At 38.1% G+C, this 23,349-nt stretch overlaps 1 protein-coding gene across 6 annotated transcripts in view; it reads right to left on the bottom strand.

The window, feature by feature from the left end:
• Positions 1-23,349, bottom strand: part of CEP112 (centrosomal protein 112) — a 359,225-nt gene that overhangs the window by 64,257 nt on the left and 271,619 nt on the right. The gene's annotated exons all lie outside the window — the stretch shown is intronic.

Genomic DNA, 23,349 nt, shown 5'->3' with positions numbered 1-23,349 from the left:
AGTCTGGCCCTTAGGGAGAAACTAGGGTGGGTCAGGTGTTCAAAGTTGGGATTGTTCTGCAGAGGAATTAGAGGTGACATTGTAGGAATGAATGAATTTGTTGATAGAGAAAGAATAGAGAGAAAACATCCTAGAACTTTGGGGCAGAATTTATATGTAGAGCCCCTAAAGAGAAAAAAAGAGCCAGTGAATGTAACCATAGAAGAAATTTTAAGTGTAGGGTGAAATCTGGGGAGAATGTCTAGGAGGTGGTTATCGGAACTGAATGCTGCTCAGGGGAGTTCAGGGCAGGGAAGGGGGGGTTCGTGATTGACATCATCCTTACCACTATCATCAACATAACCACCACCATAATAACGACAATACTGTAGTATTACCATTACTATTGCTGATACTGAAAATATGTAGGAGGAAGTTAATCATTCCTAAAAATGTGGGGTTTTTTTTTTTACATTTAAAAATTTATATTTCAATAGATTTAGTGGTACAAGTGGTTTTTGGTTACACGGGTGAATTATATAGTGGTGGTGTCTGGGTTTTTAGTACCTGTCACTGGAATAGTGTACATTGTACCTAATACGTAGTTTTTCTTTCCTCATTCCCCTCCCACTCTCCCTGCTTCTGAGTCTCCAATGTCCATAGCACCACTCTGTATACTCTGGAGCTTAGCTCCTGCTTACAAGTGAAAACATGTATTTGGTTTTCCATTCCTGCATTATTTCACTTAGCATATAATGACCTCCAGTTCCATCCAAGTTGCCATAAAAGACATTATTTCACCCTTTTTATGGCTGAGTAGTATTCTATGGTTTATGTATACCACATTTTCTTTATCCACTTCTTGGTTGATGGGCACTTAGGTTGATATTATACATTTGCAATTGTGAATTGTGCTGTGATAAACATACGATTGCAGGTGTCTTTTTGATACAATGATTTCTTTTCTGAATGTGGTTTTGTTGGTTTGTAGATGTAAATGACAAATCCGTTTCTTCATTCAACAAAAATTTACTGAGTGCTTACTATTTACCAAATGCCAAACTAGGCACTGGGTATAAAGCAAAGAATAAGAAATGAATGCATAGTGAGAAAGCAGAGGGAATAGGCATAGATCTATTCTTTTAAGAATGTGGTAGCTGAAAGAGGTTGAGAGGGAAAGCAGTCTAGCAGGGGATGAGGTGGGGTTACTCAGAATAAACTCAAAGTTTGTTTTTAGGGAAAAAACTGAATCCGAAAAAGATTATTTAATCTTTATGTGTCTGAAATATTATATTGTGCTAATTGCACCATGAGACCCATCCACCACTTACGTTTCTGTTGGAAAATGTGTTCGGAGTTTCCATTTGGGATGCAAGGAACACACCTTTCCCTGCAACAATCTTGGTAGCATAATGGATTCAAAATGTGGGGGTGATGATGAAAATAAGAAAGGGAACTCTGAGACTTTGAGGGAAAAACCAATTAGAAAGCATGATGCTGTGAAGGGGCAATTCCGGGGATGCTGGGATTCTGAGGACCTTGCTGATGTGCTGGGGCAAGAGGGCTACCGGAATGGAAGACCAGGAGTCATGCTTTCTTTGATCAAAGGTCTGGATACTAGAAATTACTTATTATTGTCATCACCTTTAAATAAAAAAATTCATTTTGAACCTTGAGAAGACAGGAGTCTCTAAACAATGGTACAAACAATTCAAACCTGAACACATTCTCAGCTGCAATAAAATTTATATTTACATGTTCCATTTTTTAAAATTCCTAGAAAAACGCTAACCTTTATGACTGAGCTCTCATTGGGAAACAGAATTTTCTCAGCTAAATAAATCTGTATATTTTAGGACTTGTAACCACATCATACTTAAAAGTCTCTGCTAGGAATCTGAAAACTCGCCTTGCCCTCTGAAACAGCCTTTTAAAGGCTGCCGTGGGGCCTCAGGCAAGTGGCTAGATGGATAGTATACAGCACACACGTACTCTCTTTAATCTAGAATGATCTCACAGACACAAAAACAAGTCAGTCCCAGAAGAGGTAGAAGAATTCCAGAAAGACACTAGAAATAGGATAAAAACAAGGTTTTGAAACTTATTTGCTAATTTTCAGAAATGCCACTTCATGTCCACTGTCCTCAATTTTTATCTTTTCTTTTAATTAGCAGTTTTCCCTCTCTACCTCTTAAATCCCAGCTCTTCTTGCTGGTTCCAGGGCTTAGCCTAAGGGCAGATATCTCAGGGTACATGTTCCCATTCAGTGTTTTCCAGCACAGTAGGTCTACTTTATGGATGCTATATAATAAATACAAAGCACTGCTTTAAAAAATGTTTTTTTCTCAATTCCTTTTCTCTAGATTTTCCCAGCTTTCAAGTTTTAATTTTCCTGCATACTATTTCTTAGAAAGTGAGCAGCTACAGAGTTTGTGCCCAAGTGAAGGCATGGGTGGCTTAAGGTCAGAATATTTAAAAGGGTCCCCGACTTTTTGGCCAGAAAGAAATAAGAGAAATAAAAGCAAAGCCAACTAAACTGTCTTGTCCACTGATAATCACTTAAGGCAATAAGTTTACTATTTAAAAACCAAATGGAGCAAAAAAATGCCAAAAAATCCTGTAAATATTTTTTTCTGACAACTTTTCTCTATTAATATAAAATTTGATTCATCTCTTCAACTATCCATATGTGACTAAGCAAAGGTGCTGGAGTATAAAGGTGATATTTTGGTATGTCTTAACTGGAAGTTGCATTTACTATTTTAATTTCAGTAAAATATTGACTACTTTTCTGTAGAATATAATCAATGATTAAGTTTTTGCAAAGTGCCTCCTTCAACTCATCCCATTATGATACCCTCTTTACACAACTCTTTAATTTTAATGTCTATTTCAGTAGAAGTTAAACAACTATGCATTAAATTATGTTGACTTTATTTGGGGAAGGTTTAGTTTAGTTTTCTTTTTTTGCTATATTTGTTTATGCTTATTGATACAAAGGAATTTTTATGTCATGAAATAATATAGCCCCAACACAATGAAAGAAAAACTTCAATGAACATCATAAGAAGAAAGGAAAGGGAAATCCAACTTTGCAGACCTTCTAGAAAGTTTAGGGACTGACAGGTGAGAGGGGACACACCAGAAAATGTTCTTATCTTGGGGAAAGCCTATACCTTAGTCTTAAAAATTTTGTCAGCTGTTTCCATATGAAAAATTCAGAGAACATCATAAATAATTTCTCTCAGAGGTAGAGAGAAAGAGGAAGAAAAGAAGATTAGCAAGATCAGTCTGAGAATTTACCCCACAACACGGAAAGTGCAGGAGTTCTGGATGTTTAAGAAGTTAAGCGTATGTTTTCTGTTGTCATATCATTTAAAAAAGAAAGTGCTTTATAAAAGAAACTCTATTTTAATTGTTTACTACCTTTCACACAAAAGTGGACACTAGACCTGGGCTGACTTGGATGTGAACGCCAGGCACTGTGCTCCGCAGTGAACGGCCCTTGGAAGGTGCAGGGCAGCAACGGCAACCACGCGGTCAGTGCTACAGCAGGAGAACCGGAGCGCAGGAGGAGAATCAAGAATGGAACATAAGGACTGGGAATGGTGGCTCATGCCTGCAATCCCAGCACTTTGGGAGGCCAAGGCAGGAGGACTGCTTGAGGTCAGTTCAAGATCAGCCTGAGCAAGAGCGAGACTCCATCTCTACAAAAAATAGAAAAATCAGCCAAGCATGGTGGCTGGTGCCAACAGTCCCAGCTACTCCAGCTGAGGCAGGAGGATCACTTGAGCTTGAGCCCAGGAGTTTGAGGTTGCAGTGAACTATGATGATGCCACTGCATGCTAGCCGGGGAGACAGAGTAAGATCCTGTCTCTAAAAACAAACAAACAAACAAACAAACAAACAAACAAAATAAAAAAGCATGGAACATAAGAACATAAGCCAGTCTCAGGAGGCTGGAATAGTCAACAGAATCCTCCCAGAGACAAGACATCTAAGAGGAAACCTCTGGGATGAGGGGATGGCCAGGGGAGGGGATAAAGGAGACCAGAAACAGCACATGCCAAAAGCTGTAGGTAGGAGGAAGCTCATCCTATCTGAAGAGTCTTTAAAAGATCAGCAACAGTGGGAGTGTGGGGAGCCCAGAGGGAAGAGGCACAAGAGGACTGAGGCAGGCAGGATGGTCGGGAAAGCCTTGTGAGTCTTGTTAGCACATGGAGACTGTGGCGACCCCATGATGTAGAGCTCACTCTGGATGTGGCGTGGAGAACGGAGAGGAAGGGGACAAGCCTGGGGGCGGGTTAAATGGTCAGATACCACCATGAGCTGCGTTTAGGAACACAGGAGCAGCAGCAGGTTGAAGGGGGTTCAGATGGTAATCTCCATTTTGGACATGAACAGTTTTAGGTTTCAGGAGGACACGTCGAGATCTGTGTAGATAGCCAGGGAGCTTTCAGAATGGTCTAGAATGCAGTATGACCTGAGAGACCTAGGCTAGAGATAGAGTTGCCAGTTGTCAGAATATAGGTGGTAGTGGGTGAGATTACCTAAGTGAGATTATAGAGCCTAATGGGAAAAGGAAGCCTGGAACACTTCCCGCCCCCACCTCCCCACCCTATCAGGAGCAACAGGGTTTGAGGGCAAGAGAGAGACAAAGAGGGGCCAGTGGGTGACTAGGAGGAGCTGTCAGAGGCAGAGGGCATTCCAGAGCGTCAGAGGCTGCAGGGGAGCCAAGCCGATACAGAGGGTCCAGTGGATTCAGCAACAAGGATGTCACTGGCAACCCAAAGAGCAGTTTCTGTGGAGTGAAGTGGACAGAAGTAATAAGAAATGAGTAAGAATGGAGTATAGACAGTAGCTAGAAGGGAATGGGATTAAGAGTGATTTATTTAAATTGGTTACATTTGAACATATCTCAACACTTATTGAATAGGACCTTTTTTTGTAATTTAACAATTATGTACAACATACGTAGGACCTATTAAGTAGTAGACACTATTCTAACACTTTTCAAGCATTGATTCATATAATTCTCACAATCCTTAGGAGACAAGTTTTATTATCACTCTCATTTAGGAAATGAGGAAACTGCTGCACCGAGAGGTGAAACAACTTGTTTGATGTCACATCATTTCTAAATGGTGGAACCAGGATTTCAACCCATAGTCTGGCTCCAGAATCCATGTTATTAAGTTCCGTAAATCTCTTTTATGCAACATACGCAAGATAATCTGAGAGGATACTTTAAGCCTGAAGAAAAATGAAAAAATGGTAACATTAAAAAGATTGGGTTTCATGTAACACTTCATAGTTTGGCAAATGCTGAAAATTACTCAAAGTAACACAGAGCTTGTCATCTTCATCCCACTGTGCTAGTGTCCTTCTGAAAATAAAGAATGCTGCTGTATCGACCCCTTTTATTTTTGCATTGATCATCTGACATCATAGAAATAAAGTCATTTGAACTAAATGGATTCTCAAAATAATCGGTTTCTTTTTAGAAAACAAATTCCTCAGTCTTCTTGCAAATCAATCTTGGCATAAGTGTCTTTGCTGAACCTCCACAGCTACGAGGCTGCAAGAGATCATTATTGATCAACATTTCCTTCCTTTGGAATGCTCTTTAAATTAGTTAAAGTGTTTAGAAAGTTGCCTTTTCAAATCATAACCTCTTTTCTAAACTGGCCTTGAACACTTTTGTTTCCAAAGACAACCAGTGATAATTTAAAAAAATCACCAACAACAAAGCCAACTACTGAAGGAAAGCAATATTTCTTAGGTGTCCACATGAGAAACAGCTGAGCCCCACTCTAAAAGCCAAGGGAAGTTTCACTTGAGTCACAAGGAACTATAGTAGAGTGTAAGAAAGACGTTCCATCCATTTTGGCAGCTTACATATATTTTAAACTAAAAAGTAAAGTATTTGCACTTTCACGTGCATTTGACTACATGGGGTCTGAGGGAAAGACCAAAGACTTGCAAGTCCTGGGTGTGAGACTTGGTGTTGCCAATAGCTGCCAATAAAAAGAACCATGCACTTCCTCTCAGGTGGGCTCACGGTTTTCATCTGTGAAATGGAGGACAAGGTGGGGAAGAGTGGGGAGGTCAGTGGGGCCAATTTTCTACAATTCTTTTCAACTTTAAGATTCCATTAATCAATGAAATAACATGGAACTGTGATTATAACTGCGTGTATAAAAGGAAACCAATCCACATGAATCCACTATATTTAATACTTTGCTCATTAAGCTTTGTTAAGAATAAAGGAAGCATACATCTTTGGCTTCTCCAAATAATCATATATATGTAGTATTTAACCTATCACCATACAGCATGTTCAAAGAATATATGTGCAGTCAGATGTAGAACACAAACCATCTTGTGAGGTTAATAATACATTCATTCTGTACTCTAACAGGAGCCCAAACTGTATTCCTTTCCATGGTAGACACGAACTTGCTATGAGGTGCTACTGATTAACAATACCAAAGAAAAAATTAGGCCAAACTCAAGAGACTTTATAAACAAGAATTTGCTGATGCTATTTAAAAACAAAATGAAATTAGATAAGCCAGCTTGGAAAATAGAGAGAAAAGTAAATATAGCTCTCTGAGGAGCCCCAGTATTTGAAGATTTTGAAATAGTTTTTTAAGCAACAATGAAATACTACTGACAAAAATGATTCACTGCATAAAAACTGGCAGTACAGCTGAGGTCTGGTAAGAGTTGCACAGGAAGCCAAGTTTACTGGGAGGAACCTGACAAGAACTCAGTTCTCCAGATGAGGAAATACAGACTAACATCACTTTTGAATTTGGAATGAATCTGCCACTAGGAATGGCAAGAATATAAAAGATGGAAAGAAAGCAATTGGAAAGAAAAGAAAAAATAATGCTTGTTTCTAAGAATGCTGCTGCTTTGTTTTATGAACTAGTCTATTTGTTTTGGCTCCAACTAAACTCAAGAATGTTTCTGCATATTTTACAGTGTAGTTTATAGACATCAAAGGAACAATCTCCCCTTTCATCATTATTTACACATAAAAATAATGCAATTTGTGGTACATGTAAGATGTTACTTCTTAAAAAGCTCTTGAGTCTAATTTATTAATTGCTTGAGATTTAAAGTTAAACAAGGGTAAGATGCAAATCATCTGTTACTCTGAAATATTTTACCACCAAATCTTGTTTTATTAATGAGATGTTGAGCAGCCACATGAATATTTATTTAGGTGGTTAGAGGGCTTTATGAGGAATCCTGCAGCAAGTGACAGAGACATAAAAGCAAAAGGGTTCTGACTCTCTTGAAAAATGGGGGCTGTTTCTTTGTTTTTAATTCTGCTTTTTCCTCTGTATTTCCAACATTAAAGCATTCCTGTAACCCACCAACCACCTCAGCTCTCTTTCGCTCTGAATCTTTAGTTTTAGCTGCTACTACTGCTGCTGTAATAGCAATAGCCTCCTATTGACAACTCTGGAAATAACATTTTGGTCTTTTTGGATGGCAGGACAGCATCACATTAATTTTTCCAATTATATACATTTGGGAAACACAATATATGTATAACACCAGGTTTATTTTGCTTAATTTACTGATTTTGATTCAGTTCCTTAGAAACAGTATAATCTACCACGCTATATTATATGTTAATATTTCCTTATCCCACAAATCCCCTACAAATGATTCTATATAAATATAAAACAGAATGAGCTATAAATGTCTTAAAATTTTCTCATGATTTATAAGGTACACTATGCAGAATCAGGTATGAGAATACAACTGTTTATTCATAGCTTCACTTTTTTCTCACTAATATATAATAATTATTAGAAAATATATAATATATGCATATATATATTCATTCTTCTTTTGGAAAAGTACCAGGTCTGTCTGGAAAGTATCCAGCCACGTAATATGAAAAACGTAACATGAAATGGTTGGATACTTTCTGGACAGACCTCATACACACACATACACACATACAATACACACACATCCATACATTCCATTTTCTTTTTTAAAAGTATACAAATGTCTTAATCTATACATGCAAATGTAGGATCAGGTACAATAGAGTTAGAAAGACTTCTGAAGTCAGGTGTGAAAGTTCTGTAGTGACAAAGATGATCAAAGTCCACCAACAGGCTGGCTCTCAGCCCAGTCCTGCTCCAAGGGTTCTTCTTGCCCTTGCATTCTAGCCCCTTCCCCTTGTCCACTGCACGCCCCCTCCCCTGTTGCCCTCAAGGCTGCGCACCTTGCCTTTGCAGATACCTTCAAGCTCTATTCCTCAGGCTCCTAAACAACCCCCTACCCCTCCTCTTCCCCCTTCCTTCTTCAAATACCACTTCCCAGTCCTTCAAGTGAGATGATCTCATCTAATTGTTAGGAAGAAAGTCTCTGATTAAAGTTTCACATTATAGTGTGAATTACTTCAAGTGGTTTAATATGTTAACACATCAAGGCTGTCTGTATCTTAAAAGAGGAATTTGTTAACCTAAAGACTTAGATATTTAACTGCAGATTTTTGGGGGGAAAGGTGTGAGGGTCTCTATTTCTTTTAACACCAAGGTTGGTGGTGATGTGTTTAAAGCTGCCTTAAAAACAGGCAATAACAGGTATAAGATTAATGTTTAATACCTAAGGATTATATTCCCTAAATCAATCATGTCTTTATTTTTGAGTGCCCAGCACTGCGGGTGCTATGCAGAAACCAGAGGTGTGAGATATGAAACAGTAAAGGAATCACTAAACCGTAATAACAGGACTTGATGCAAGGGTAAGGTCCCCAGGGACTGCAGCAGTCAGAGAAGCTTCCTGGAGGTGGCAGGTAGGCCTTGAGATGGCCTTGCTAGCACTTGACAAGTCTCGAGGGATGAAGAGGCTGCCCTGGGGAGGAAGGCACACTGTGAGAAAGGGTGGGCTGAAGGAACCACGAGTTCCTACAGGGGACAGTGGACAGTGAGAGGACCACCTTGAACAGAACAGAATGTGCGTGTCGGGGAACAGGGAGAAGACTGGACGGGCTCTGAAAGCCAGGCAGGAGAGTTTGATTGTGATGTTACAAACACCCCTTTAAATTTAATTTAATCCTGTGACGGTGTAAGAAATCCTGCAAAGAGATTGCACATACTTGCACGTATACCCACGGGATAAATTCCTGTCAGAGAAACTGCTGGGCCAAAGGTTATGTGCATTTAAAATGTTGGTAGATATGACCACACTGCCCTCCAAAGATGCTACACTGGTTTATACTCCCAAAAATAGTGCACGAGACTGCCTGTTTCCCCATACCTTAACCACGGAGCATGTTTTAAAATTCAAAATTTATGCTAATCAGTTGGCATTCAGGCCCTTTCAAACTTCGTAATTTTGATTTACATTTCTTTAATTATGAGTAGGATTGAGCATATTTTTCATATGTTTGCTGGGCACTGATGTTTTGTCTGTGAATTCTGTGTTCATATTCTTTGCTCTTTTTGTTCACTGGATTGTTAATCTTTTCCTATTGATTTCTAAGCACTCTTTGTAAGGCAGGGAAATCATAGTGATTTAAGATTTCTCTGGCACGGTTCTTCACACTGGACTGGAGCTGAGAGACTTTTGGCAGGGACATTGGCTGAAAGGAGGCTGTTTTAAATCAATCTCAAGTTGAGAAGGGCTCTGAATAGGGTCATATCAAAGGAATAAGAAATACATTCAAGGATGCTGGAGATAGACTTGAGATAAATTGGGATGAAGGAAAGAAAGAACAAAGATGAACTCAAAGTTTCTAACAGGAAACAGAAAGACTGGGGGTAAGCCTGATAGACTGCAAAGAAGAGCCAATTTGGACGGGAAGAGAATAATTCAATGTTGTAGTTTCTGACTTTGAAATAATAGTGCATCTCCAAAAGAAGATGATTTTCAGGCAGTGCAAGATACAGAACCTGAGCAGGAATCAGGCTGGGGCTTGTGGGGATCATTGCTGCAGAAGTGACATCTGAAGTCACAGAGGAGATGAGCTCACCATGGAAAGGCAAAGGAGAAGTAAAGCCCAGACATAGACTTGAGGAACATCCACTAGGAGGAAGAGAGATCAGCAGAGAGATAAGTAAAAGAAGTCTGTAAGCCAAGAGAAAAGTGAGTTTCTAGATCAAGGGTTGGCAAACTATAGCTAGCAGGCCAAATCTAGCACCTAGCCTGTTTTTGTAAATAAAGTTTTATTGGAACATAGCACATTTGTTGATATACTGTCTATGGCTGCTTTCATCCACAATGGGTTGCAAACAAGACTGTGTGGCCTACACAGCTTAACATTTTCACTATCTGGCCCTTTATAGAAAAAGTTTGACAACTCCTGTTCTAGAAGGAAAACTGTTGTCAATATAGTCAAATACTGCTTAGAGTTAGAGGATGAATAGAATTTGGAGAAGAGGTAATAGGTTACTTTGTAAACTTTCTCTAGTATGTTGGGATTCCAAAAGGGACTTTAAAAGAATGGATGGAAGAGTTGAATCATATGCACATCAGAAAAAGAGCAAGAGGTTGGTTGGGCTAGAAAGAGTTGCAAGAGGGATAATGGAATACGGTCTATCTACCTGTCCAACCATACACACCTTGTGATGAAAAGGTTGAGCTTAACCATGACCATGGGGACTGGGAGTCAGTTTCAACAAGAAAGTGGGGGAAGGGAACTATTGTAGTAGCAGTACTTGGGTAAATGTTTAATAACTGGCTTGTGAAAAACAAGAATTTGTAGCAGGGTGTACCAACTTCTATAGTGTACATACTGCAGAATTCCTAACAATGTAAACATTCAGCTTGCTCAACCCAGTACATGCTGGCTAAAGCATACATACCACTGACTACACGAGTACACCTGGATGTTGCTGTTATCAATGACGAAGCTGAGGGATAGTAAAACAAGACCAAAGCGTTGAATTCTTCTACGAATAAATCCTGGGAAGCAAGAGATAATATCGTGATAGTTCATGAGAAGAAATATGAACTTCAAGACTAATAAATGGTGAAAGAGAGGTTTGTCAAGTCACCAGAGGTTGAACAGAAACCCAGCTTCTGTAAGAGCAATTGGGCAGATAATTAAATCAAGACATCACAAAATTATTTAATAAAATTAACTTATCAATCATTATCAAGTTTTCTATTAAGTAAGATTCTATATAACCCAGTGCTTCTGAATACACACGTATGTTAATGATGGGGATAGCGTTCTGAGAATGTGTCAACAGGCAACTCTGATGTGAACATCATAGAGTGTACTTACATAGATTTCTAGATGGTATGGCCCACTACACACCTAGGCTATATGGTACAGCCTACTGCTCCTAGGCTGCAAACCTGTACAGCAGGTTACTGTACTGAATACTGCAGGCAAGTGTAACAAATGGTAAGTTTTTGTATATCTAAACATAGATAGACTGTACCAGAGATACAGTAAAAACACAGTAGAAAAGATAAAAAGTGGTACACTTGTATAGGGCACTTACCATGAATGGAGCTTACAGGATTGGAAGTTGCTCTGGGTGAGTCAGTGAGTGAGTGGTGAGTGAATGTAAAGGCCTAGGACATTACTGTACTCTACTGTAGACTTTTAAACATTCTACACTTAGGCTACACTAAATTTATAAAAAAATTTCCTTCTTCAATAATAAATTAACCTTAGCTTACTGTATCATATTTACTTTATAAACTTCAAATTGTTTTAACTTTTTGACTCTTTTGTAATAACACTTAGTTTAAAACACAAACATTGTATAGCTGTACAAAATATTTTCTTTCTTTATATCCTTATTCTATAAGCTTTCTTCTATTAAACTTTTTTTTTTACTTTTTAAATTTTTTTTGTTAAAAACTAAGACAAAAACACACATATTATCTTAGGCCTACCCAGGGTCAGGATCATTAAAATGTCACTAGGTGATAGAAAGTTTTCAAAATTTGTTCCATGACAATCTTATAGGACCACTGTTAGATATGTGGTCCATCACTGACCAAGATGTTGTTATACAGCACATGACTGTATATACACATATATAGTATATGCATAGTAATCATTCAATAATTTTGGTTGTTGAGGCTTACATTTATATTTTTCAGTGATAATTATGCTTATTACTGACTTTGAACTATCTGGTATAGTTTAGAATTATTAAAGATTAAAAATTTCCAAATAGTTATATTAGATTTTTAAATACTAAAAAACCTAAATTATCAATATATATTCCAATAGTTGATTAACCAAAGTACTTCATTTTTGGACCACACAATAATTAACCATATACAGTCACCTAGTGACTTCCAAAGAATAAAACTGACCTAGCCTTTGGAGAAGGGGAATCTGTTTTCACCTGCATTCTTTTAATCAGTCACTCTCTCACTCACAAATTCATGTATTTGCTCATCAAACCTTAATTGATTCTTTAGTACATACAAGGCAATACTCCAGGGGCTAAAAATATTTTAGTCCTTGAAGGATTTTGTCCACTGAACAAAGAATCTTTTCGACTAGTTTTTAAATAAGAAAAAAATTGGCAAAGAAGAGAACTGGTGGCAAGGTATGGCACGAAATACTTTTGAGGGAGAACTGTTCATTTCTTTTGGGCTCCTTTATTATTATTCCTTCTCCTTGCTCTAGGAAGCAAGGTCATAATTTGCTGCCACACTGTATCCAAGCTTATCTTCCAGAGCATTCTTCCTGGAAAATGGCACTTATGCTTTATGCTATGACTGAATGGCTCTGTCTTCCTTTCTGAGTGAGCAGGCAAGCCTTCTTGGGTGGGATGGAAAATACATTTCTATTGTTAGCATTATTAATTCTAATTCAGGAGGGCACAAAGAAAATGCCACTTTCCTCTGTGCCCTTAGGACGTGCATGCAGGGGAGACAAGAATTAAATAATGAAACAGGTCCCAAACAAAGCCATTTGATGCTAGGCATTGAGATTTCTTTCTGTTTCTCAATGCTACTAAACCCCACAATGAGGTTTGTAATTTTATTCTTTGGGAAATTGATTCCTGTAAGCTTTTAGCACAGTGAGAATTACCCAATCTTATGAAATATTCCCCCTCCCTCTCACAAGCCCTTTTGGTAACACAGACCAGATTTCTAGATGTCCTACTGGCAGCCGACCTTTTCTCGTGAACTCCAGTCAGTGGCTAAGGGAGAGAAGCATCAATGCTTTAAAATCTCTTTTCTATGCCTGCAAGCAAAAATTTTACAACGTTTCTCCTTGATATGAAATCTCTGCTTGGACATCTGGCTTCACAGTGAGGAACTTTCAATACACTAGCTTCAAAGAAAGAACTTAGCCCTAGTGGTGTAGCAATGCCAAAAGAATGTTCTACAGTCTCTCTATAGAACTATTTCTAACGTTTCCCCAAATGAACTTCTGTGAGCTCAGTGGATAGTGCTAACTCACATTCAGATAACTTGGCTTTGGTGGCGAGCCTTTTGTGGGCACTTCCCCTGGAGTATACAAATTATGCTCTCAGATAATACAGGCATACCTCAGGTTCAGTTCCAGACCACTGCAATAAAGCTAATATCACCATAAAGAGAGTTACACAAATTTTTTGGTTTTCCAGTACACATAAAAGTTACATTTATACTATACTGTAGTCTATTAAGCATGCAATAGCATTATGTCTAAAAGAAACAACATACATACCTTAATTTAAAAACACTTTATTGATAAAAAAATGGTAATAATAATCTGGGCCTCTAGAGAGTCGTAATCTTTTTGCTGGTGGAATGTCTTGCCTTGATGTTGATGGCTGCTGACTGATCAGGGTAGTGGTTGCTTAAGGTTGAGATGGTTGTGGCAATTTCTTAAAATAAGACAAAAATTAAGTTTGCTGCATCGATTGACTCTTACTTTCACAAAAGATTTCTCTGTAGCATGTGATACTGTTTGATAGCATTTTACCCACAGTAGAACTTCTATCAATATGTGAGTCAATCCTCTCAAAACCTGCTGCTGGTTTATAGACCAAGTTTATGGGATATTCTAAATCCTTTGTTGTCATTTCAACAATGTTCATAGCATCTCCACCAGAAGCAGATTCCATCTCAAGAACTCACTTCCTTTGCTCATCCATAAGAAGCAACTCCTTATCCATTCAAGTTTGACCATGAAATTGCAGCAATTCAGTCACATCTTCAGGCTCCACTTCTAATTCTAGTTCTCTTGCTATTTCTACCACATCTGCAGTTACTACCTCCGCTGAGTCTTGAATCCTTCAAAGTTATCCATGAATGCTGGAATCAACTTCTTCCCAGCTCCTGTTAATGTTGATACTTTGACCTCTTCCCATGAATCATGAACATCTTAATGGCATCTAGAATGAGGAGTCCTTTCCAGAAGGTTTTCAATTTACTTTGCCTAGTTAGTGATGCAGAGGAATCACTATATATGATAGCTATGGCCTTATAAAATGTATTTCTTAAATGATCATACTCAAAAGTCAAAATTACTCCTTGATCCATGAGCTGCAGAATGGATGTTCTGTTAGCAAGCATAAAGACAATAATCTCTTTGTAACGTCTCCATCAAAGCTCTTGGGTGACCACGTGCATTGCCAATAAGTAGTAATATTTTGAAAGAAATCTTTTTTCTGAGCAGTAGGTCTCCACAGTTGGCTTAAATTATGCAGTGAACCAGGCTGTAAACACATACGCTATCATCCAGGCTTTGTTGTTTCATTTATAGAGCATAGGCAGAACAGATTTAGCATCATTCTTAAGGGGCCTAGGATTTTTGGAATGGTAAATGACCATTGGCTTCAACCTTCAAGTCACCAGCTCCATTAGCCCCTAACAAGAGAGTCAGCTTGTCCTTTGAAGCTTCGAGTTCTCCTCTCTAGCTATAAAAGTCCTAGATGGAATCTTCTTTGAGTAGAAGGCTATTTTGTCTACATTAAAAATATGTTGCTTGGTATAGCCACCTTCATCAATGATCTTAACTAGATTTTAACTGGATCATAACTTGCTGCAGCTTCTCCATCAGCACTTGTTGATTTACCTTACGCTTTCACATGGCTTCTTTCCTTAAACCTCATGAACAAACCTCTGCTAGCTTCAAAATTTTCTTCTGCAGCTCTCTACTTCCCTCAGCCTTCATAGAATACAACAGAGTTAGGGCCTTGCTCTGGATTAGGCTCTGGCTTAGGGGAAGGTTGTGGTTTGATTTTCTGTCCAGATCCTTTAAACTTTCTCCATCTCAGCAATAAAGCTGTTTTGCTTCCTTATCATTTGTGTGTTCACTAGAATAGCACTTTTTTTTTTTTTTTTTGAGACAGAGTGTTGCTCTGCTGCCCTGGGCTAGAATGCAGTGGCATTATCATAGCTCACTGCAACTTCAAACTCCTGGGATCAAGTGATCCTCCTGCCTCAGCCTTCCAAGTAGCTAGGACTACAGGTGTACACCACCATGTCTGGCTAATTTTTCTATTTTTTTGTAGAGACACTGTCTCGCTCTTGCTCAGGCTGGTCTCAAACTCCTGAGCTCAAGCAATCTTCCTGCCTCAGCCTTGGAATAGCACTTTTAATTTCCTTCAAGAACTTTTCCTTTGCATTCATAACTTGGCTAACTGTTTAGCAAAAAGACCTAACTTTCTGCCTATCTCTGCTTTTGACATGCCTTCCTCACTAAACTTAATCATTTCTAGCTTTTGGTTTAAAGTGAGAGATGTCTAACTCTCCCATTCTCTTAAGCACTTAGAAGCCATTGCAGGGTTATTAATTGCCCTAATTTCAACACTGTTGTATCTCAGGGAATAGGGAGGCCTGAGGAGAGGGAGAGAGATGGACAAATGGCCGGTCAGTGCAGCAGTCAGAACACACACAACATTTATCGATGAAGCTTGCAGTCTTATTGGGGACTCAGAACAAGGGAAGGAAAGATGGGGGTGAGGGGTGAAAAATTTCCTGTTGGGTACAATGTACACTATTCAGGTGATGGGTACACTAAAAGCCCAGACTTCACCACTATACAATTCATCTATGTAAGCAAAAACCTAAATCTTTTGAAATACTTTTTTAAAAATTGCCATGTTATATAGGTGCAGTTGTGGTGACCCAAATAATTACAATGGCAACATCAAAGATCACTGATCACAGATCACCATCACAGATATAATAATAATGGAAAAGTCTGATATAATTGCCAGGCTCACACTTACAAAATGTGACACAGAGACAAAAAATGAGCACATGCTGTTGGAAAAATGTCACTGAAAGACTTGTTTGATGCAGGGTTGCCACAAACCTTCTATTTGTAAATAAATGCAGTATTTGTAAAGTGCAATAAAGTTAACTGCAATAAAATGAGGTATGCCTGTATATATAAGGTATGGGGTATTTTATTACAATCTGCCCAATTAGGCAAAATATACCACTGTTACCACAAACCTGAGTTTTTTTCCTGTATCTGCTATGCCATCACAAAATATTTATGAGCTTGCTGCCATAAATAAAATAACATGAGAATAAAGTGGTATTATAAATTATCAGAGGCTTTTATGGTTTATGAGGTAACATCATTTATTTATTCAGCATATTTTTAACACTCCCATGGAAACAAACATTGCACTAAGTGTTTGCTGTCAAAAACCTTAGATTCAAGTTGGTGAGAAGAGAATTAATCAAAACACAGGTCCACAATGTCCTATCTGCAGTCCTGAAATTTAGAAATCCACTGAAAAATACAAATTCCTTTCAAAATGTTGCAATTAACTTCTTTGGGAATAAAACTTGACTGATGTAATGAGGGTATTTATAAATCTCGGAATATTCATACTTCACTGTTCACTTATGTGTCTGAATATATTGTGTTGCCCCAGACGCCACTGGGGATAGAGTACAAGCACTGTATCACCTTCTTAGAATCTGCACATTCTGATTTGCAAAACACATCCAACCTCAAAGGATTTCGATAAGGGACTGTGGATCAGCATTATAATGCAGCAAAAACATCATTACAGGAATGAATAAGGATGGCACGAGCTTCTCACTCTGACACTTCACAGAGATGACATTTTAGTCTTATAGGAAAAGTATATTTACACAGCACTCATGGACATTTCACATGAAGGCATGGGATTGCGGAGAGCATGGCTTCTCTGTTGAGGGCTGGAATTTGATGAGGTAGAGAGGAGGGGGACATCTAGACAAGTGGTTCTCAAAGCTTTTGGTTTCAGGACCCCTTTTCACTTTTAAAAATTGACAATCCCAAAGAGGTTTTGTTTATGTGGGCTACATCTATTGATATTTGCCATATTAAGAAATTAAGACTAAGAAATTTTAAAACATTTAATTCATCTTAAAATAGCAGTAATGAAACCACTATGTGTGAATAAAAATGTAAAATTTTAATAAAAAATAACTTTTTTCCAAAGCAAGAAATATTAGTGAGACAGGTGGTTATGTTTTATATTTTTACAAATCATTTTAATGTCTGATTTAATAGAAGGATTCTGGATTCTCACATCTGTGTCTGCATTCAATCTCTTGCAAAATGTTGCTTTGATTGAAGACTAGATTGAAATCTAGTCTCACACAGATAAACAGAAAAGCAAGGAGTATTTTAGGAGGCTTTTTAGATGATTGAGGATATTCTTTGTTACTACACCAAAACTTGACAAGCGGTAGCATCTTAGAAGTTAGTTGCAATGAGGAATCTGAAACTCTCTCAGTGAACTTTTCATACTATTACATTAAAATCCACTGGTCTCTTTTGTACTTTGAATTGATCTTTTACCCATGCATGGTTTTGTAACTTTGGGTATTGATCATTTGGAAAACATGGTTCAGTGAATTATACAAATCTTCCAAATGTTGATACACTTCACTCTCTTCTTCCCCCTTTCTTCCTATTCTTATCACTAATAATACCACTGATCTCATCAGAAAAGTCTTTAAATATTGGGAAGCTGTCAAGCTCACAGTGGTGGTACTAGTTTTCCAAAATTCTAATTTTTGCCTGAAAGCTCAAATTTTATCATTAGCAACAATAGCATCAGTTGTTATCCTTGAAATGTCAGGCTCATTTCATTCATTTTCAAGAAAATGTCTGCCAAATACTCAAGTCTGAATAAGCATAAGTTGCCTGTCAATCGTACTTCCAGAGTGACTAGAGTTCAGCTCATATTCAAATGCAAAACTGCCGTACCTTAAGACAATCATCCTACTTCATTCAGTATGAGGCAGAAGCGCTTTATGTGTACTTCCTATTAATATTAAAAGAGGTGTGTTCTCAAGGTTTGAGATTTAATAAAATTAATACATATGCTCCTCAACTTAGGATGGGGTTACATCCCAATAAACTCATTTTAAATTGAAAATATCATAAGTTGACAATGTGCTTAATACCATGATAATAAACCCATAGTAAAGTAAAAAAAAAAAAAAAAGTATGTCAAACCATTGGAAGTCAGGAACATCTGTAGATTTTATCACTTTGGATTTTTTTTTAACCACAAGTATGTGGGGGTGAAGAAAATAATGACTGCTAGTATAGTTTAATGTTAATAATGCCTTGTGTCATACAAAAGTGCCAGCAGTTTTACCCACCATTGCTTTTATACCATCTATGCAAATGTTAATACAGTGAAAAAGGAAAGTGATGTCTTTGTGTTATTGTGAAAATAGTTTTGACTTTGTGGAGCCCTTGTAAAGGTCTCAGGGACCCACAAGTGTCTGAGGATGACACCTTGAGAACTGCTGATTTCAATCATAAAAGTGTTTTGTATGCCATGCTGACAAGTATAGGTTTTGCCCTGGAGGCCAGTGGTCCCCAACCTTTTTGGCACCAGGGACTGGTTTCGTGAAAGACAATTTCTCCATGGATTGGGAGGGGTGGTTTAAGGATGATTCAAGTGCATTACATTTATTGTGCATTTTATTTCTGTTATGATTACATTGTAATATATAATGAAATAATTATACAACTCACCATAATGCAACCTCTCTGCTAATGATAATCTGTGTTTGCAGCCGTTCCCCAGAGCTAGCATCACTGCCTCAGTTTCACCTCAGATCATCAGGCATTAGATTTTCATAAGGAGTGAGCAACCTAGACCCCTTGCACATGTAGTTTACAGTAGGGTTCATGCTCCTATGAGAATCTAATGCTGCCACTGACCTGACAGGGGGCGGAGCTCAGGCAGTGATGTGAGTGATGGGAAGTGGCTGTAAATACAGATGAAGCTTCACTCACTTGCTTGCCTCAGCTCCTGCTGTGTGGCCAGGTTCACTGGGGACCACAGCTGTAGGCAATTGAAAGCCACCGATTTAAGTAAAAACAAAAACCTTTGGTTAAGGAAATAAACATGATCCTGAAGCACTCTGGAAAGTTGTAAAGTGGCTCAACTGCAAAACCGACCAACGTCCTCCAGAATCATTATTTTGTTATTAGTCAACAAAATTCTGAGAAGTCTCAGTAATCTCACTAAATTTGGAGACAAGAAAACTCTGTGCTGGCCTCAGCTTTTTCCTCTTCTGGCTGAGAGTAGTTGAGATGGATGTGGTAGGAAAACACGTGTGGATGTGGGAGGAAATAATATCAGGGAAGGCTACCTCTGGGGAAGTGATGGTTTTTGGACTTCAGGGATACTCACACGTTGGGATCATTCAAAAACCGGAGGGATATCCCCTCCCACTGCGGTAGTGTGAACCCTGAAACACAAAATCTCATACGTAACCTAAACTTTTGTATCCCCATAATATGCTGAAATAAAAAAAAAAAAATCTCAACGAGAGAACAGTCAGCCCTGCAAGACTGCATGTTTGCCTCTACTCCAGCACTTGCTTCCCTTCCCTCAAGCCAGAGAACGTGCAGAGACACTGCAAATCAGTGTTCCTTACAAAGAGAATCACTATGCCTCAGAAGCATTTGCTATTGAATGCCGAACATTTACACAGATCCTGGTTAATAACCGAATTTATCCTGGTTAATCTGCTAAACCAAAATGATATAGAAAGACCTCTTCAGGAATCCCTCAGAAACAGCAAATCATTTATGCGGAGCAACGCTTAGTCTTGCTCAGCCCTCTCACGGCAATACTAAATGCTAGGTGTGCAATGTTTACACATGGGAAGAAAATGTGAACAGGAATAGCATGCTCAGCTAACATGTCAATCAAACTAAAGGTTAACGAGCAGACATTCATAATCATGAAAAAACTCAGGGAAGAAAGTATCATTAGTACCACCCAGCCAATTAAGAAACAACTCAAAGTAAAAGCTTTGGGAATGAAGAACTATGGAAAAAGGCCTAGTGTAAGCACTGCATCCATTTAAATACAGCACAAGAATTAAAGGATATGATTAAAAGCAAATTGTGAATATTATAAACCTGGACAGTGTGAAAATAATAATACTATCCAAGGTTGGAGGAAGTGGTGAGGAGGGGTTATAAGAGAAAGTACGAGGTTGCAAATGCACACATTTTTCAGCCAAAAATCAATAAATTCTGTCCAAAAGTTTAACAATTTCTTCTTTTTTACTCTAGTTCTTCCACCTGTTAAATGACAGTAAAATCAAAGATTTTCCTAAAACAAACAAAAAACAGAATCTAGAGTAACATTCATTTCATAAGTCCATTTGGCTTTCCTTTCTTTTTTCCCTTATATGGAGAAGGATATCTGAAATTATTTTTACCTAATTTATGATGGTTATTTCTGGGTGATGGGATTTGGGGTGACTTTAAACACTTTTATCATATTTTCCCCTTGCATTTTGATTTATTTGTAATGGGCATATGCCATTTTCCATTTTTATAAAAATGATAGAGTAGATTTTCTTTTATAAAAAAGGATGTAAATATGCCATGATGTTAATTACCATTAATTCTGGGCAGTAGGAATATAGGTATTTTCTTCTTTGTACTATTTTGTAGAACTGAGGAATAAATGAGAGATGAAAACTGGACCTTTAGTACAGACTACTATGGCGAATATAAGATGGTCTCAAAATCTCCCACTATCTTGGTTAATCCTCCCATTGAAAGGAATCTAGTTTCCCTCCCCTTGATTCTGGGTTGGCCTTGTGACCTATCTTGACCAGCAGAGTGTGGTGGAAGTGACACTGTGAATCTTCTCGGGGAAGGCCTTAACAGAAGTGTGGGTTCTGCCTTCACCTCTTTCAACGCCCTCTCTTTGATACTAGCTGCTGTGTGAAAAGTCTGACTACTCTGTCAGAGAGAAAGGCCATATAGAGAGGGCCTGGAACCATCTCAGACATTCCAGCTCCGGTCAAGCTTCCTGCTGAATGTAACCGCATGAGGAACCCCAGCCAATACCACACGTTGAGCAGAAGAACCACCTGGCTGATCCCTGACCAAGTTCTTGATCCAAATAATTATGGGCCTATAACTGGCCACCAAGTTTTGGGGTGTTTTGGTATGCAGCAGAGATAATTCTTTTGAGAAGTGTGACTTTGAATGTAAGGAGTAAACTAAAGTAGTAAATACATGATAAAGAAGATTTTTTACTCAGTATTTTTAAGCTATCACAGCATAACAGATATATTCTTATGAATTGGTTTGTTTCCTTTTCTTTTTCTTTTCTTTTTTTTGAGACAGAGTCTCAGTCTGTTGCCTGGGCTAGAGTACCGTGGCATCAGCCTAGCTCACAGCAACTTCAAACTCCTGGGCTTAAGTGATCCTCCTGCCTCAGCCTCCCAAGTAGCTGGGACTACAGGCATGCGCCACCATGCCCAGCTAATTTTTTTTATATATTTTTTTAGATGTCCAGCTAATTTCTTTCTATTTTTTTGTAGAGACAGGGTCTTGCCCTTGCTCAGGCTGGTCTCGAACTCCTGACCCCGAGCAATCCTCCTGCCTCGGCCTCCCAGAATGCTAGGACTACAGGCGTGAGCCACTGAATTAGTTTGTTTCTATAACTCATTTTACACTAAAGGAATTCTGTGCTGTGAAAGACCTTCCTTTATCTGTTTTTTCTTGGATAGCAGGATCATGCCCCTGTTAGTCTCAGCTACTACTATTCCCATAATGTCCACTGGATTTCTTCAGGCTGGTCGCTCTTCCTTTTTCACCAAACACTTGTTATTGTTTGTTATTGCAAAAATGATGTTATAATTTAAATATAGATAAAATAAGAAAAATAAATTTCATCACTCAGAGATATCTACTAGTAAAATTTCGATATATGATTGCAGTCTTTTTTCTCTTGATATGTACTTTACTTGCAAAAATAAGCTCATATGTATATGTTTTATAACCTGAATTTTCATGGAAAAATATCTTGTGAACTTTTCAATATCCTTAAATACCCTTCTTCAACACCATTTTCAATAGTACACAGTTTTCAGTCTATTTTCTCTGGTGAACAATAAGAAGATTGAGAATGCTGGTATTGCAAGTGCCTGGCACATAATAGGAGGTCAAGAAATGGTTATTGACTAAATGAATGAAAGCTAGAACAAGCATTTTTTTTTTCTAGCAAAAGCTTAGTGCAACTCTTAATTGCCACTTTAACGCAAATTCTGAAAAATGGGTCAAAGGCTAGGTGTGTCTCTCAGGCAATTTAATAATGATAGCTATTGCCAAATTATCCTCCAGAAATGTTTTATCAAGTTACACTGCACCAGACTGGTGGTCCTTTAAGTGGATTTCAGTAGCCTACTTTATACCTCAAATTTTCTCTAGAGAATTACTTTAATGAAAGGTGCTATTTATCCATGGAAACATTATCATAAGCTTTGAAAGAATGAGTACTAGGTTTACTCTCTGCCTCCATTTTTGATCACCAGCTTGAGAGAGCTCAATTCATTATCAACCCGAAAGTAGGATATAGTGAGTTTCACAATTAGTATGCACACTGTTTTTACAGCACTATTGAATATATCTGCAGACAAATATATTTGGTTTCAGAAAATCAAGCCTCGTGGTGACTGTCCCACTGAGTGTCAATATCTATCCATGTACCTGTATGTATAAAAGACTCAAATATAATTAGAATGTCCAAATCAAACAACTATTGCAAAAATGCTATGTCATTCAGGGAGACAGAAGAGGACAGTTAGAATATCCAGGTTCATTTTTGCACTTGGCCATTTGACTCATATTCATAGACAGAATGTAGGATGCTGGATAAGGTATAATAGTTAATATTTGAGACTCTCAAGTAAGACAGTCTGTAGCTTGAACCTGGTTCTGCTACTTGTTTAGTAGTATGTTGGGCTGGTTATTTAACCTCAGAGCCCCAGTTTCCCCATTTGTAATATGGGGATGATAGAAATACCTTCCTCATAAAGATTACCATAAGGTGTAAATGAGATAATGGAACATGAGATATATGAAAATGTTCGGCAGAAAGCCTGGCACATAGTACATGTTGAATAAATATCAGC

Source organism: Lemur catta, chromosome 15, assembly GCF_020740605.2.
Source record: "Lemur catta isolate mLemCat1 chromosome 15, mLemCat1.pri, whole genome shotgun sequence".
NCBI lineage: Eukaryota > Metazoa > Chordata > Mammalia > Primates > Lemuridae > Lemur > Lemur catta.
Note: the sequence above shows the minus strand (reverse complement) of the source record. Positions and strands in the feature narration are given on the sequence as shown.